At 48.8% G+C, this 18,112-nt stretch overlaps 1 protein-coding gene across 2 annotated transcripts in view; it reads left to right on the forward strand.

Annotated features, from left to right (window-relative positions):
* Positions 1 to 1,074: 1,074 nt before the first annotated feature.
* LOC135898918 (uncharacterized) overlaps positions 1,075 to 18,112 on the forward strand; it is a 215,214-nt gene continuing 198,176 nt past the window's right edge. The window contains exon 1 of one of the 2 annotated variants that reach the window (XM_070529532.1): positions 1,075 to 1,163. The gene's annotated coding sequence lies outside the window, so the exon portion shown is untranslated. Of the gene's footprint in view, positions 1,164 to 8,867; positions 8,969 to 18,112 lie in introns of those variants that run through there. The other variant, XM_070529533.1, reaches the window with a different exon arrangement.

An 18,112-nucleotide genomic window follows, 5' to 3' on the forward strand; every position in this document is an offset into this window, starting at 1 on the left:
AGAGGGAAGCAGTTTTCGTGGTGTCTTCGTCTCTGTGGCTCGGTTCGACGGTGACCGCTTGTAACCATGCAGCGAGAACTTCCTCGAATGACGGATGTTCGCTAATCCCCGATAATTTTTTTCTGCTTAACTTACTATAACCCTCTACCCGTGTACTCGTTTCTGCCCGCCATTTTTCTCTACAGTTTTCACCGCGAAGGCTGGAGTAACAGAGTTTCTTTTGATTAACTTAATTCCCTCAGGTCTCCGCTTGTCTCGTCTCATATCCTATTCTCTATTTGATCTCTAAACTCTCTCTTACATCCCAATGAGGTTACGCTATGTGAAATAAAGTGAGGCAGTCTTATTTTGTTTTGCAGTTAGCGCGTTCTCGTAAACGGGACAAGCATGCATCTTCCGGCACTTGCGCTGTTCTATGCACACAAGCCTGGCTGATGGCTACTACTTGACTCTATAGAGTCCAGTTGTAATGTTTAATGGAAAACATTTCCTGAATTCCTTCGATCAACATATTAAATTCAACACTTAATTTAGTCAACATGTGCTCAATTTTCACGCTATTATTTCTTTACCGTTGCCATTGGGGCGTCGCTAACTGATGAGTTGTAATTTGAAATTTGAATTCCTAAAGAAAGACATACCATTCAAGAAGCGAAAATTTGTTCCTCGAAGGTATTCTTGGAGCATAGTTATGATGCCCTCGTACTCTTTATAAACTGCATAGGCGCGACACTTTATCACACTGTCGTTGTTTTTTTACACTGTTATTCAGACCTTTCTTTCTACAGAATATGACATTTCACACATCAGTTTACATCATGCAGAAAAATTAGAAGACAGATAAAGTTGGAGGAGGTCAATAGGGCACTTCCACACAGCGTCGGTGAACATACGCCCGGGCCACAGGAAATCTATGCAGGTGAGCGTCGTAGCACTGAGCACCTACCGCACGCAAAATAGGCTTCCCAAACAACGACAAAGAACGAGGTAGACACTCGCGCAAAAACAAGATACAGTACTGCGATTGCGCGTAACACAGTGTCACTCTGTCAAAGTTTGGTGCGCATCCAGAACGGGTTCGTGCTTCAGCCAGCGTTCCATTTCCGTCGAGGCTAACAGCATCCGCCAGAGCACACGTCATTTGCACAAGCTTCACTGGAACGGTAAGCGTTCTGCGAAGGGCTGCCAAGTTGCACAGCGCAGTGTACGTTCTGAGCTCCCATAACTCTGGAACCGTCAATCACGAACGTTTTTCCGGAGTGCTCTTACTTTTTCTACATACGAAAGGCTATAGGTGGTGGTGGAAGGAAGCTTGCACTGGTGGAAATTCTCCGCCGGAAAGCGCCGCGTAAATTGTTTTCCGATTGGCGCCAAATTCTTAACGCACTTACGAGTGTTCAGACGGCAAAGCCGGGTCTTCCTTGAGAAAACTGCGGTTCGAGCAATACTGAAGTATCAACGTTTACTGAGCCCACTTCTTTCCTTCTTTTTATATATAACGTAACTTGCGCTTGCTGCGGAGAATATATAGTGTAGGGTTGCAACACGTGTAGCGATATACAGGCCCGGAGGGTTGGGATAAGTGCAACGTCCATTAATATAGGAGCGGAACCAAAAAGGGACGACATCCCAGATGTAGGCCGACGATTTCTCACCTAATAGGAAAGTGGGAGATCCGCGTTTGCTGTTGTTCCACGCTTGCTAGATAAAATCATCCGCTGCCTAATTGCACTTATATGTTCCGCGTTCTTCGCTCGTGTTGCAATTAGCAATGGGGCTCGTGCGACGCAAGCGGTCGCTGTCATTCACGCACGTGGTAGGCATGTTGGCGAAAAACTATGTTTAGTCTATGAGATCAGCATGGAGGTCAGCAAATAACAAGCACAGGCCATGCCGAGGAAAGCCTATAATGTCATAAGGATGAGGAACCATGACTGTTACTTTGCTGAAGGACAGTTTTTTGCAGCGAGGGAATGGATGTAAGAAATGTCATCAAAAAGCAAGGTGAATGAATTGAACAATGTTTTTATTTGAACATATTTAAAGTGAGATCGTTTCCTCTTGCGTTACAAGGATGAGCGCCAGCTCGTTATCATCATCATCGCCATAAAGTCATTATGATCGCCAGCATAAGTGAATCGAGTGGAGAGGAGAGACTGCTCGCAGGTATATGCAATTACAGATATCTCGCGCGAACCTGACCCCCCGCAGGATCGAATGGCTGCCAAATATGTTGTGATCAAGGAAATGTAGGTATACACGCTTTACAAGCTTCATTTCTTTTAACAGAAACAAAAAAAAAGATTACCATTCCTCCGTTCTAGAAGATAGCAGCACCCACAGGCGTCCTTTCACAAAAGTTGACTACACCCTCGCATCATTTACCCGATAGCGTTCCCCGCGGATTGCCACCTGCTGGAGTGATTTTGAGGTCACGGGTTTGCTTTGCGTTTATGGCGGCCCGCGTATCTCGCGAAACGAAAAATGCTAATTATCCCGCGTGCTGTGTTTGAGGGTACATCGAACGCATAGTCTACGAACTCATGCATTTTGTTTCCGAACTTTCCAGCGCACCGCGCTCTTGGTAGGTTGCGCGGAGTCATAGATTATCATTTCCTGTTTGACGAATGGCGGGGCTAAAGTTTCCTGACCCGTCTGACCAACGACGTACGTCGTTTACCTTCCAAGAGGTCTAAGGAGACGATCGGAAGGTCTTAATATTTGCAAGCATGCAGGAAACTGAAGGATAACAGAGAAAGCTCGAAGAAAAATCTAGTATATATATATAGTACACGATGGCAATGAAAGTGACATGCTGAACGTTAAAACGAGGGAACAGAATACTCTAGCTTCAACAACTGATGAGGTGACATTGGGAGGAGTAAGTGTACTTCGGCTTGATTCGTAATTTGCAGAGTGGGTAACTAAAATACCGAGGTTGCGGGAGACGCGATGAGGGATAGAGAGGGAATCGGATAGTATAAATTATGGGGTGTATAGGTCAAATGTGACTATATACGGAGCTCTTAGATAAGACAATCTTTTCAGGCGTGCTTTCGGACTGATGACATATGCACCGACGCCGAAGATTATATATAGACTTGGATTCGTTCAGAACTGGGTTTTACATTGCACAGCTGCGCATTGGGGCATACGACGTACGCCGTAGCGGAGGTCTGTGGGTTAATTTTTGCTGCCTGATGTTAAACCTTTACGGCGCACTCCTCACCACTCTCTGTGGGAAAGCGGCCGCACAGGCCAACGTCGTACTCTCGACCTTATCAAGCTCAGATGCAGACCGCCACGGCCGCAGAGCTGTAGAGTGCGACTGCTGTAGTAATAGAGCGGGGACTCAAAACTCTCGCTCTCTCGATGCGAACTGCCCCACACCTGGGCGTTTTTTTCCCTTTGAGCAGGTGCTGCTGGCCGATCTCCTTTCTCCTTCAATCGGTCCGTGCCTTCGCCGACCGAGTTCTAAAAACAGATGCCGCCACGGCCACCGATAGCACAATTAATCCCGGCCCTCACCGCAGCAGCTTCGACAGAGCAGCCGGAGAAGCGGCGTTCGCCAGTGGCCCAACGGGGCCCGGAGGACACCGAGAAGGAGTGCTGCACGCATAGGGCCAGCCAGCTGCGCGCGCCCATACATATACGCGGAGGGGCACTGCTTGGTGGACGCTTCAAGCGGCAGACCGGTCTGGCACCGAAAAGCGAGCCGGGTCGCGCGCGCGCCTGCGCGGAGGGGGCCTGTTGTGATTCAATCCGGTGCCGCTGCAGCCGGAAGGGGAGACCTTCCGTGCGAGATTGCCGATAAGGCCCGCAGAACGCGCGGCCGGCCACACACGCACGCACAACGCTGTCACGCCGTCACGGTTGCGTGCAGCGTATTGGAAAGCCAGGTCTGTCCCGAGCTGGTCTCGTCACCAAATCAGGAGAGCGGCTCTATTCACACGTGGCGTCCTTCCGCTGCCGCATCGGGCCTTGTTTGAACCGCGCTGACGTCTTCATCTATACAATGAGCTGTGAGCGTCAGTGCCGAGCAGCTTCGCGAGTTCCAGGTAGTGTGCGCCCACCTCAACGTTCTGCGGGCACGGGGTAGTTGTGTCATGTATAACCGCGATGGACAGTATGCACTTTCGGTCGGTGGCATGTGCGAGGACCAGTGTGCCAGTTTGTCGCGGGCTTAGATTTGGGCTTTACTGCGTGTAACTAAGTAGGCTGGGCTGGTCGCTGCGCTGCTGTACCCTTAAGGCGCACGGCCGCGCGTGCGTGCGACCATGCGACATGCGCCGGATATGCGCTTCCGGAAACAACACACCTCAGTGGCGGTCACTACCGGAAGAAGAGACCAACGACCACTACTGTCTCTCTCCTCCGAGGCCTGTCACTATCCCTGGAGCTGCCACCGTACGCCGTGGCCAGAAAGATGATATGGCTCGGACAGGTTAATGTGAGAGAGAGGCCCGCATTTCTGCCTGCCGTTTCTCTTAGCTCTTTTCAGCTCTTCTCTCATCAGCTGCTGTTTTCATGAGGCAACTGTGAGAAGTCCGATTCGGTTGAAGGAAAAAGAGTACGCGGAGTGTCACACGGTTCCGGGCTGTTCTCCACTGCCCTGATATATAATGACGTTCGAGTTGACAAGTTGAGACGTCCGACCCCTCGCCCTCGACACGAAAGTGCAGGGTACTGCGCAATCGTAATTCGGCGCGCGTGCGCGTTTGGGAGCGATACGGCAACTGGGAGTTAAGAGAGGGAGACCAGGTTGAGTGGCACGTTTCAGCACAAGGGGGCGTTGTGTGTGCAAGAAAGCCACAAGGGAACTTCCGGAGTCCCAATGAGTGAAACGTGCAAGGGTCAGCACAACACTAGACACAAATTGTGGTGAATAACTCACGGAGGGTCACAGACAGCTTCGTTCGGTTTTAGATTGTTCCTCACGGACTGGTTTTGAAAGCCGCACCTCGGCTACTCAATTTCAACGTGTTCTAAAACGGAAATAAAACAGAATGAAAGTAGTCCATCAGGGACTTCAATGAGCAGGGGCTGCAGTCCGATTTGTCATTCATCTCCCTTCTAAGCATTGGCAGGCAGCTTCGTCAAATTGACGGTATTGTTGTGGTTTCCTGTAATATCGCTCATCCTCCACTAAACATGACTAATTGAAAATAGCAGCCGGCACTCACAGACGGCTAAAGTGACGAAGCACAACTATTGGCAACAGTGCTAGGAAAGCGTCGGTGTTCCTCCTCGATGGTGTACCGTTTGAAATTGACTCACAGTGACAGGAAATGTCTTAACCAGGACCAATCTGTTCTCGGTTGGTTTTTCGCGCGTTGTTCGTTGCGAAGTACTCGGTATAGGGTCGCGAGCTCATTCGCGGCCACGGCTGCAACCTGTCAAATCGACTTGAGGCGAAGTTCTTCAAAGGTGATCAACCTTGGAGATGTTCGCGCAATTTTCGCAGCATGCCTGTGAGAGATTCACTCGGTACGCCACTGCAGCCAATAGTTTTGCATGCTTTCTCGGTGCATTGGGTCATCTCGGGCGCAGAGACTAGCTATTGCACTTAGGAGGCCTATCGACAGGAAGGCTCTGCGCTCCGTTCTGAATCTTGTCTTTTTGTTTTTCGATTGCGTCCGGCGCGCTTTGTCCTAGAAACCGAGGATGAAGAGTACTGCGTTTGATTGCTGCTATCAAGTCGCAGATTGACGGTTGAACGCCGACATTTCTAACCATTCACTCGCTCGTATTTTGCTTCCTTTTATTTTTCAACGAGTGATGACATCCTGATGACATGCTGGTCATAAGGCATTGAACGAGCGAGCCCCTTGTTCTCTGTAGAATTGGGCGTAGAAACAAATCAAAGGTATACGGGCAATCGAGCGAAATAGCTCGGCGCCGTCGCAGCTGTTACGCGCAGGCCCCATCGACAATGGTTCCAAGGGAGCGACGCTTATGTGCCGCGGAGGTTGAGACAAGAGTCGCTGTGCGCAACTCAGCTGATGTCACGAGCCCGCGGCGAAACGTCGGGACGCGCTTGGAGCGGTTGGTTATTCGAGTGACAGCGTCGATTTGGTTGCGCATTTCGCAGTAGATATCAAAATCACGACGGCTAGTTGGCCTAAGCTTGAAATGTGTGAGCGGCGGGGACTGTAGAAAAAGTAAAAAAAAAAGAATGATGGGCACAACTGCTTTTGGTGTGTTGTCGTGCGAACTGTCTAGAATGAGGACAGAGACTTCCACCGGGCGTCACTGCGTGTGATGTTTCTCCCGAGGTGCTGATACGCAGATGCAAATGGGGGACGAGGTCGAAGGCCGCGTCAAACGAACAGAAGACAGCGTTTGCGGTGAACAGGAGCTGAATTTGAATTGCGGCTCAGCCGCTTGAAAGAGAGGCGACCAAGGCGAAACAAATGGGGTTACGCAGTCTTTGGCCTCATGGTATGAAAGAGCGTGGGTAGGCGTTCTCTCGCAATATCATGACTTTTTTTTCAGCAAACAAATTGTTCAGATTTGAAACACAGAACTATAAAAATGTTTTATGACCAATATCGGTTAGCAGCTCGACGCTTTCAGGTGATTTTCAAACAGAACGGCCACATTATGCGAGTGTTTCTCTCGATGTATTTTTGAGTAGGACAGGAAACACTGGCAGGAAATCTGAGTTAGCTTGATAGGATAGTGTGTTATATTCTTATGTGCTGGCCTAACACATAGTCAAATTCGGGCAATGAACGTGTAGGTGTTCATTCAGAGCATTAAAATCGTGTGTTTCTATGCGCCGAATAACGACGCTTTAATACGTAGTTAGCGTGATAATTACGAAATGATGGACGATGGACTTCCATAACACTGGCCGTGTTATGGAAGTCCTACATGATGGGCGCTAATCGTGTCACGTCTTAGAAGCATGCGAGGCTGTGAACTTTGCAGCATTGGTGCCGAGTGAAAAGTCAGAATGCGTGATGATAACGATACGAGTGTCTCACTACTTTCCGTTATTATACGTATCCGTTACGTCCTGCACGTCCTGTCGCGGACGCCAAAGCGTGATGCAAGCTCTTGAATTGAAGCTGGTACATGTCCAACTATTTCCCACTTACCTCTTTCGGTGCTGTGTCTTAATTAAACGCTACCGTGTGAGTCACGCACATCTCTGCGTCAATCTTAGACATGGAGTGGTGCTGTTGGCCCGTTTGAGATCTGACCTCACTTCTGCGCCTGGTCGGCGAAATAATCCGGCCCTCAAGGCGTTACTATGCATGCCGACGCAGGCAACGTTACGTTGAGGCCCCACGAACCCTGCCATGTCCACGCATGTACGCACAGTTGTATTTTCAAAACATTCGTTTGTGGCTTCTGAAAAGGTCGCGCTTGATTACACGTCAGCCAGTGCTTCAATGTTGGCGCGTGGTTGTCCTGGACCTTTATTACGTAGCCTTGACCGAGCGAGGCGTGTTTTATTCGTTGGCATCGTGTACTCATCGTTTAGCGGAAGAATTTCCTCTGCGGAACGAAGTACCATCAAGACACCGCTTACCGGATAGCAAGCGAGATTAATCCGGTCCTGGTGTGAACTAAAGTACGTGGCGAAATTTATACGAAGTATATATGGTGTGCAAAAGAACTGTTAGTTATACAGAAACGATTTCGTGAAGTGCATAGGTGAGACCGGCGAAGGAAGTTTGCGAAGCTTGCATTAAGTCTTTGGCGTTTTTTAAGAGGTTGTCGTTCCCTTGACATAAGTTTGTACAGCAGTTTCCCCAGTGCTTGCGTGATGTATCAGCCCACCCTTGAGCAGTCACATTACCACCTGTGGTAGAGCGGTAGAAGATTTGGAACGAGCTAACTTGAGCGAGGCACAAGTCGCCGCACGAGAGGAGATGTGAGCATGATGGAACGTTACACAGTGGGTTGTCGAACAGGCAGCGTGGCAGGTGCGAGATGAGTTACGGACGCGTACCCTAAATGTTATGTTGCTTATTCTAAGTCGAGCTCTTCGTAAATATTACCGCGGTGAATGCAGGCGCTGCATTTGGATGTCATGCGCAATAATCAGGCAATAAGACCAATTAGGCAAAGTGAGTGCTGCAGATTGGATAAAAAACTTGATGGGTTCGTTGACTATTTATCCACACTTATCAAGCGTCTATAGAAAACTGTCGCTGGCGTGGCAAAAAACAAAAAAAAAACGATAGGTTTGATGTGTGCGTGAAAAGAAAGTGTGTGCATCTTACGGCTAAATGTGAAACACTTATATTTTCATTGCTGTTGTGTTTTTAAATGGCACTGACTCTGAATCTGTATAACAGCTGCACAGATAGCGAGCGCTCGTTCTCGTGGTTACAATAATTGGAAGCGTTGTTCAGAAATGATATACCCAAAGAGCTGCGCGTGATGTAATGAGTGTGGTTGAGCACGGGAACTTAGTATGCATTTCTGCGCTCTTCCCACGAGAAATGCCTTGGCGCCGTCTGTGACCATCGGTCAGTGACGAAGCAGAGCGCCCATATTAAACCGTGGCCGAAAATGGCAGAAACTTATAAAATAGCAGAGTGAAACGATCCAAAAGGTCCTCAGAGAACGCCAGTCAGAAAGCAGGTGGCGAATCCCAAAAGGACGGAAAGTTGTGAAAGTTGCTGCGCATTCATATTTAAAGTACGCCGTGCGAAGGACGGAACGGTGATTAAGAAAGACACGAGGTGAAACGAACGGGCCACTGCCCCATTTGACCCCGCGGTGGGTGAAGAGGGTCCTTGTCAGAGCAGCAGCTGTCACCGGAAACGAGCTGCGCGCTTCGTGACAACCCGTTTCGCTGGCGCCATTCAGCAGCTCGTGTTTCACCCACGTGTCATCGTGAGCGGAGTATAATTGCAAACGCCCGCGCTCACGGATCCACGAAGGTCGCTGGCCCCAAAGAAGGAAGACGTTTAACTCGGAAACGACAGTACGACGCCCGGCTTTAAAGGTATACATTTCGTGCTATTGCAGTTGGATGCCAGCGAGAAGTGTTGTTGATTTTTTATGCTGCTGCTGCTGCTGCTGTTGCCGTTGTTGTTGTTTACGGCGTAAATAGTACACTTCGTTCGCGGTGCACATCGTGGGACAGTTGTACGAAAGTAGAACATCCCGCGACGCTTTATTTGTACAAAGGACAGCGTGAAGCAAGTTCTGTGGAGCGGAAACTTATCTGTCGTGTCGGGTTTGTTCCATGGCAGTTTACTTATTGAATCAGACGCACCAAAATCTCAGCTGTTTTCCTACTGTTTTTGTGACGCAGAAATATCATTGCTAAACGTGGACGCGTCTGCTGAGTTTCATTACGGCTTCGATTTCGGAAAGGCAGACGCCTAATACGACATAAAAGCTTGTTAACTGCCATCAGCATAAAGGTGGTAGCAGAGATTTGTTAATTTCGCAATTTTCGTGAACAATTGTGTTTCGCTGTTATATGCTTCTGAGTTGTAAGCCACTGCGGGTGATTAATGGCGCTTTTGCGCTCTTTCAGTACACTGCGCTGCTACTGACTGAACTAAGGAGCAGTACGTTTGCAAACAAAGGGACAATGCGACATCAAGTGCAGGAATTCGCATGGCTATAGATGTGAAAAAAAAAAAAGAAAACGAAGGGGGGCGGGGAGGGGTAGAGGTGACGAACAATCCTTGACTTTCAGGTTTTTGTCAGCTTGCTGTTGTTTAACTTATATTCATTGACACTCGAACTTCTCTGTCGAGAAATAAATTTATCATGCCGCATGTGGTTACGCGTCGCAATCGTAAAATCTCGTTCACTCCTAATTGGAATGGCCAACCGCGCCCCGTCTCCTTACCTCATCTCCACGTGCAGGGAAGTCAACCAAGAGCCACCTTGGTTAACCTCCTAGCCTTTCCTTCTGTATATTTATAAGGCCTTGCAAGTTATCATCCGAAAATTATTCTTTCCTTTGGAAGGCTTCCCGTGTCAATGGAGTTCCTCCTGATTGCCAAAAATGTGTCGCTAAGTTCGTTCGTTCACGTCGCTCTACGACGAGGGACATCTCTTAAGCCTATAGACACTATAAGAAGGACGTTAAATTCTGCAACTTAATACACCCACTTCCGCGTACTTGAGAAACCGAGGGTGCAGTGTATAGAAAACGTTGCCGAGTAATTTGCTGGTTGGGATTAATAGTCAGTCGCGTGCGCTTGGCATCAACTTAAGGAAACGCTGGCTGAAAACTTCACGTCTTCACACTCTGATATAAACACGAGTGCGCGTTTCTTTCTATCTCTCTCTCTCTCACTCTTTACAGTGCGCCGATGGTCCAAACGGAGATTCCCGGAAACCGTGTAACGTCACGCGAAATCCGCACCGAATAAGTTTTCTTGGAGTGTGAAACAAACCGCGTTTGAGCGGCTGGCAAAGCGTGTACCGTTAGACAACCTTGAACTCAAGGCAAACTTGCGCGCAAGATGCGCCGGCGTCTTCGAGAGCGTTCTGTCGTCTCCTCTGTTCACCCTCCCTCCGGGACCATATACCGTACTTTCCCTGTATAAGAACGTCCGCGTCGCCTCCCGCGGGGTGAAGGAGCCCCCTTCTACGTCCCCATTTTCCTGTAAGTACCTCTTTTGCCTTTGCGAGCCAATGCCGTAAAGTTTTCTTAAATGCGCGGCATTGCAATCAGGGTATAGAAGCCCAATTTGTTACCCGATAACAGCAGCAAACGGCAGGGCAGCTGGGCTGTCAAGGCTAGAAGTGGGACTGAGGAAACCCTGTCACGTTACACCTGCAGTCAGTGGCTCTACATGAGCGTGTTGGTAACTAACCGCAATCATCTAAGGCAAATAATTAGTACTATTTTTCGTACGAAGTAAATTTGGATTCTTCAAATTTCAGTATACGTTTATGGAAATGACGTCTTTAGATGGGGCATTGTAATACCGTTTCATTTGTTTCGAATCTACGCGCTTTCGATACGATAGACATACAATTTAAAAGGAAAAATGAAAAAATAAGGCCCCACAGTCGTGTGTTATAGTCATAGTTATAGGCCTGGCACTTATCGTACTATTATTTGCTCTTATGCATTTCGTAGTAAACCCGCGAGGACCTCGTGATCACATTGTGAAGCGCACTGCACTCGTACGCTAATTAAAGCGACTGATTTTTGATTCCGACGGTTGCGATAGATCGCTCTACGTCGTTCTACGTCCCCCTACATCATTTCGTGCCAGGGCTCATGACAGAGCTGATAACAACTGGCGCTGCAAAAAGGCTGCTTACATTCGAGTATATGCGGCACCACTCGTCGGTCTAGGTGGAGAACGCGCGACACCCATGCGAGAGCTTATAGAAGTCCGGTTTGTTCTTTTGCGTTTATTTTCACAGATTGCTCCCTCCTCCTGCTTTATTTTTCTTTAATCTGAAGATGATGTCGCGGCCCGATAAAGCAGCGGCGGCAGCAGACACTCCAGTGCCATCTGCAACAGGCTCGAAAGCGGGAAAGAACGCTGGCTCCGGTTCAAGGAAATCAGCGGCGTGAGGTGAAAGGAATGTGGTCGATGACTAAAAATGCTGGCCAAGCTTTCGGCGAGGTATTTGTTCAATTCGTTCGGCATTGCTTTCCTGCTTTGCTTTGCTTCTACGCTTCGACATTCTGTGCTCGCAGAAGCTTGCTGGCTATTCTCGGCTAGCGATGGCTCAACTTAATATGCGGGCTCTACCAGCCACTTCGTGATGTCACCGCCCGGTTTCGAGAACTGAGTGTATATGCGCGTTTTACTGTAAACAAGAGCGGCTGGCTACTGTGGTACCGTGACTCGCCAAATAACATAGCTCGATGCATCAAATGTAAACGATGCATCGATGTAAACGTCAGTTACGCGTTTCGTTAACCAAAGCCTCCGTTAAGCTGTAGAGCTAGAGGTACAGTACTTGTAATTTTTTTCTGGCAACTTCAAGTGGCAAAATTGCGATGCAGGAAAAAAAAATCAAAATAAAGTTTCTACGTGCCCCTCGTTTACAATTCAGAAACATTCACTATGACGGCGTAAGTTATAAAATCTAGAACACAAAGTCAAGAATGAGCTTTGGAATAGAATATAAAAGAGCCCGTACTTTTTTGTAAAGTATGTATTCTTCTTTAAAAAAATAAGAGTATCTCATAGATTCACTAAATTTGCACTTTGGCAAGCTATCGGGAGCACGCATGCGCGGTGAGCTGGCCACGATGGCGTCCCTTTTACGCAGATCACTCTCGAGAGTCCAAAGTGTGACACAGCCTAAAATAATTGCTCTTTATTCGTCTGTAAGACTAACATTTACTCGCTGGGAAAGACTCTAATGAACGCTCCTCGGTAAAGCGGCGACGTTTTTAGACGCAGCTGTGACAGTATAGACTGCAGACAAACAGGGTCAAAGCAATACAGTAATTTTGAACGACACGTGGTCCCGACGTTCACGTAAGCTCTTGCGCCGTCAAAATAGCTGTGCAGAATAAGCTAAGTTGTTCAAATACCGCATTTTACAGGGATGGCTGGTACATGATAATCTGTGGTGCATTCATCTTTTAGGTGCCGTTATGCTCCAGAAGCTCAGTGACGACAACGTAGACATAACCCCTCACAAAACTGTGCTTGCAACTCTTCCTATTAGTGTACGTAGTCCAAGAGGCGTATGCAGAATGAGCAATACTTTGTCAGCGTGACAAAATTCCCCGATCGTTTATCGAATTTACGAAAGCGGTATGAAGGACCCCGGTGGTACCTTGACAAAATATGTGCAGGAGCTCCAGCAGTAGCAATGCGTGCTCGGGATGTGCATACACGAAGCAGGTTGATGCACACTGACTTCATGGTTATTATTCGGCAATTACTGATTGGCATATCCTGCTCACACCACTGCGAAGGCTCAGGCTGTGCGGAATACCCGTGCACTTGGTTCGACCCGAGGGAACACGGGACTCTTAGCCTGGGGTTCGGACCGGGCGTGCGCCGAAGTACCTTCTTATTTGTGTGGCCGCTTACATACTAAGCCCAACTCCAACACTTGCGAACGTGCCACAGTGGCTCATAGACTATATGGCTGCGTGGAATAATAAGCACACAACTTTAGACAGGACGGTAATACAAACAGAGGACACTGTCCGGTCTCTTGTCTAAAGCTTGCCCTTATTATTCCACGCAAGAATGAAGCAACAAGCCAAGCAACATATTCTGTTTATGGTGTTCTGCGGCTGGTCGTGGTTCGATTCCCGTCCACGCGTAGTCCGCACTTCGATGGGGACGGTGTTACGATAGACGCTGCGGAGTCTATCCTAGACCACGTGTCGATTTACGACGTTGAAGCCCGTCATTTAGTCAACGTCAGCCTCGGATGCGATGCGCAGCCTGAAAACGCGCTACTGCTAATGTTTACAACGCCTACGTGCTCCACTCAACGTAGCGCGAGCCCTCGCTGCTCCTGAGTCGCACTTTGCGTAAACCACATATCTCATGTACACTGTGTGTGTGCGTGCGTGTGCGTGCGTGCGTGTGCGTGCGTGTGCGTGCGTGTGCGTGCGTGTGCGTGTGCGTGCGTGCGTGCGTGCGTGTGTGTGTGTGTGTGTGTGTGTGTGTGCGTGTGCGTGTGCGTGTGCGTGCGCGCGCGTGTGTGTGTGTGTGTGTGTGTGTGTGTGTGTGTGTGTGTGTGTGTGTGTGTGTGTGCGTGTGCGTGTGTGATTTGCCATCTCGCTCTTCTTTCCTCTTACCTTACTTCCTTACTATCTTTCACTTCTGTGTTTTGGTCTCCTCCTGTTTTCGGAAGAGTAGGCAGGCCTTTTGTCCCTTTCTGTGGCAGCTGCCAGCCTACTCCTCGCTTCCCCTTTCCTGTCAAGTGTATATATGTTCTCAGTGCTACTACTACTACTAATGTTGCAACAGGCAACGGGGGCACTTCGATGCTCAGCTTGGAAAATGGGCGGAGTGCATCGAATGCAGCCGCTTGAAGTTGGAAAAGTGAAAAGCGAGAGCGGGAAGGTGCAAGGCGGATCCGCTTTTACAAATCGCGGCTGCAGGCATTAAAACAAAAGACGTCGCTAACGCCATCGATCGCTTTCTCCAGCGGCGGCCTCCGGAAACAAAGCAAGGAAACACGATGGTGTTTGACCGGAAGACACGCTCGTTTTGCTAGCCGAACTTTGTCTTCTATACAACAGCGAAAAAAAAAGAAAAAATTCTGTGTTACTCGTGACGGACGAAATGGTCCCGTCGCGGAATAGAGATGTCTACGCGTCGACGAGGATGTATTTCTTTTGTATTTCAGTGGACGTCGCCCACTGTTCCGATGACGCCTATCGAGAGCGCAAACTAGTTTGGGGCGCAAAAGTGGTGGGCGTCTCTTTCAGACGGGCTTAAGTTTCGCGAGGCGAGACGGACGACCATTAGCACTACGGGTGGAGCGCGGGAAGCCGTTCGGGGTCCCGAATTTTTATATAGACAGATACACATAGCGCGCATCGCGCCGAAAGCGGAGCTTCTGCTCTCGGCTTCCGACAGCTTCGCCCGCGGAAGTCGCGCGCACTTTGGCGCGAATATGGCGGCCGCTTCTCGCGCCTTGTCTTCCACTCGGGCGCGCGCGCTTACACCTGCGTACGTACGTGCATACGCTCACATGGATAGTACGTGTCACTTCCTGCAGGCCAATTTGGCAGCGCTGGGCGTGGCGACGCCCCCTGAATGCGTGCCGCTTTTTGCGCTCTCCGGAAGAAGACACGCGAGGAGACACGCGGCAATGCGATACAAACGCGTCCATTGCCGCATGCTATGTTTAGGGCAGTCGTGTCAAGACTGCGAGACTGACAACACGAGAGGAGCCTTTCTACATCGAGCGTGCAGCGACGCCGAGACCGGCAATTATAACGCGCAGGTTACGCGTCGCCTGACGGAACAGTACACTCCGACACGCGCGTGTTTCGTTTCGGTGCCCTGAACAGTCTTCTTTCATTCTTGTTGCTTTCTTTCTATATTTATTTTGTTGGGTTCACGCTGGCGGAATGAACGGTAATGGGGCGCAAAGGACACGGGGAGACACGAAGAGAAGAAGAAACGTGTCGTGATGCTCGGAGGCAGGATGCGCGCAAATGAAGTTGCGTTACGTATATGTCATATGGCGGCGAGGACTCACGGAGTCGCCATCTATCGGAAGCACCTTGCTTGCGTAGTGTGAGGGATAACGCGGCGCGCTCCTCATAGGTTTGGGTGTCGGTGCTCAAAAAGAAAAAGAGAAAAGAAAAACCACCGCGGGAGCTCTCCTGGACATTCTTTAAGCACTCTCGAAACGACTCAAGTTCTTTACTGCTAAAATAATAATCCTGGGCAAGCAGAAAGCATGGAATGGTTTACAGACGCTATCGCTTTACCGAATACGTACAGTGAACGTCCGAAGCAGACGACGCGGCCTCTTTGTCCGCGTGATCCCTCATACCACGTAACGCCGATGGCGGCGCCAGCTTTTTCAGTGATGGAGCTCACCCCCGATAGCTTCAGTTACGCAGCAGCTTGAGAAGTCGTGTCGGTCAGTAACAGACACTTCGTATGAAGATGAGAGCAGACAGACGAGGTTCAACGAAATCCAACGAAATCCAACGAAATCCAAAGAACGACGAAAGTCACAACGAAACTAAAAGTCGAAAATACGTGGAGCACCCTGAACGGAACCCGCTTCTAAAGGGGGGTGCTTCCGCAGATTAGTAGTACTCGTTGTAGTTTTTTTTCTTTTTTATATGTGGAAGTGTTACCGTCGCAATTAATTGGTTGTTTTATTGCAGAAACGTTTTTATGCCTGTGCCTCTCAACAACTCAAACTCAAACGCGTACCTGTTTCCCGGTGTTGTCGTGTTGCAGCTAAACAAAATCTTGCCAAGCGTTGCCTTCTGGTACATGCTTTTCTTTCTTTTGCTTCATATGTTCAGCGCCTACGAAGCAAGGAAGAGCAGTGAATCTCGCAACTGGCTATTGGCTGCATTCGTCAGATTCGGTCTCGCGCGTGTTAAATTTGTCTTTATTGTGCCACGTTCTGTTAGTACGCCGGTGCCACATATCGGAAGAGGCACGGAATAACTCTGGCCGTAACTCTAGTTTGTTTCCTGCGCGAGGTTAAGCACAAACGCTTTTTTTTATTGGAACTAATTTATGGAACTTACATTGGCAAACTTTTGAAACGCCGTGCTTTACATTCGAATTACTTATAGAGGTGTTATTAATATGCTAATCTGGTGCTTTTTACGTTCGCCAACTGACGCTCCCAAATCAACCTATGTGATCCGCGGCAGGTTTCGGTGCGCATATCAAGCCGTCTGTTCCTGAAGATACATGTGAGTTATTTTTCAAATTAGCATATTATATATTGCTTATTATATTATGACGCCTGAAGGCACTAAAATGATCATTATGTATCAATGTTTCAGGCCTTCGATCAGCCTTGCACTTCTAGATGGCAGGACACTTCTGAAGACCACGCTGAGGCTCTGCGCTAGCTTGAAAAACTTGACAGCCGTCCGTTTACGGAAGGTGGTATTTTTGAACCCATGGTCCCAGCCAACATCAGCCGAAGTTGTTTAAAAGCTCATGGTGTTTCTTCTTTCTTTTAAAAAAGAAATTGGGGCTGTATAAACTATATTAATCGGTTGTCAGGCGTCTTAATCGTGTCTGTGCAGGCAAATCCTATTCCCATATTTTTTTTTTCTGCTCGTCTCATCTGCCCTTTACCCGTGTTTCCAGTGCAGAATAACCAAAGGCGCATGCAGTTACTCTGGTTAACCTCTATGCCCTTCATTTTATTTTATATATTTCAATCTTAAGCTGACGTCTATCTCTCGCTTTCCCCGCTCGTGCGTAAGAGTAAGGAAACCGGTACCAGTATTCTGGCCTGATCCTTCCTGACCAGAATGAATGTATGCGATTAGGCCCAGCGAAGATGCGTTCTTTAGGCCTAGTTTGGCTTCGCATGCATGCTAACGCGGGCAGCTAGGCCACGCGTCGGGCCCGTTCCAATAAGGCGGCTCCGCGTCCCTTATAAGTCGGCCGCCGTCTGGCCTGCCTACGAGGCTGACAGACGACGCCGTGCCTTAATGGACTATTTAACTCTCGCTGTGCAAGGAGCCAACCCACGCCTGCTGTGCGCGCTCCGTTTCCTGTGGGAGCAGGGCAATTGTTGCGGTCCTCCTGGGACCGCACCGTAGGCAGGCCAGATGGATGCGCGGTCAGATATACTCCGTTACGCAATACAGGAACTGTCCACGCGTGAGCGCTCGACTCGTCTTCGTCTGTCGAAATCGCCGCCACGGCATGCACCTTGAGCAACTCGGACGAGAATGCTGTGCATCTGGACGAAAAGTTATCGTTCCCCGTAACAAAGTTCCGGAAACGATTTCCAAAGCTGTCTGACGCAGAAGGGTGTCCTATGCCCGCGCCTCTGGCGATTTCTACGATCAAGCGCTTTTGACGGAAATGACGTCGCCTGAACTGCTTGGCGCGCTCATTTGTAGTGTCTTAGAAAAATACAATGCAAAGAGAGTCTGAAAAGGAAACGTATTCATTCAGGCCGCGCCCATTGTCTCTATCTCTCTCTCTTTTTTTTATGTAGTGTGGCTCAAACTAATCCATTTGCTGTCATTTCCTATCTTTCTCTAATTCCTCGAGCCCGAGTTAACTCCGTCATTGCTGCTGCTTAAGTGTCTCGTTTCGCGGTGTATGTTCCATATATAGAATAGGAACATTTTCCGACGATTATTTGCCAGACATATGCGACAGAAGGTGCGGCTGCCGCTGGCACACAATCTGAATACTTAACATAATTAGCGCATTAGATGTTCTTCAAAACAGCTTGCGAATGATCTCGAGCTGCATTTTCTGAAAGAGTGTGCCTTGATACACAGACGAAGTTGTCCACTTTTTGAAAGTTTTTTGTTGCTGTAGAACGAAAATTAAAACTATTACAGCTGATATTCCTTCCTCGGGAAGCCATGTTACAGTCTGCGTTTTGCGCGTGCGCATGTGTGTGTGTGTGTGTGTGGGTGTGTGTGCGTGTTTGTGTGTGTGTGTGCGTGTGCGTGCGTGCGTTCGTGCCTTTCTGTGTGTTCCATCTTTATCTAAAA

Source organism: Dermacentor albipictus, unplaced genomic scaffold, assembly GCF_038994185.2.
Source record: "Dermacentor albipictus isolate Rhodes 1998 colony unplaced genomic scaffold, USDA_Dalb.pri_finalv2 scaffold_23, whole genome shotgun sequence".
NCBI lineage: Eukaryota > Metazoa > Arthropoda > Arachnida > Ixodida > Ixodidae > Dermacentor > Dermacentor albipictus.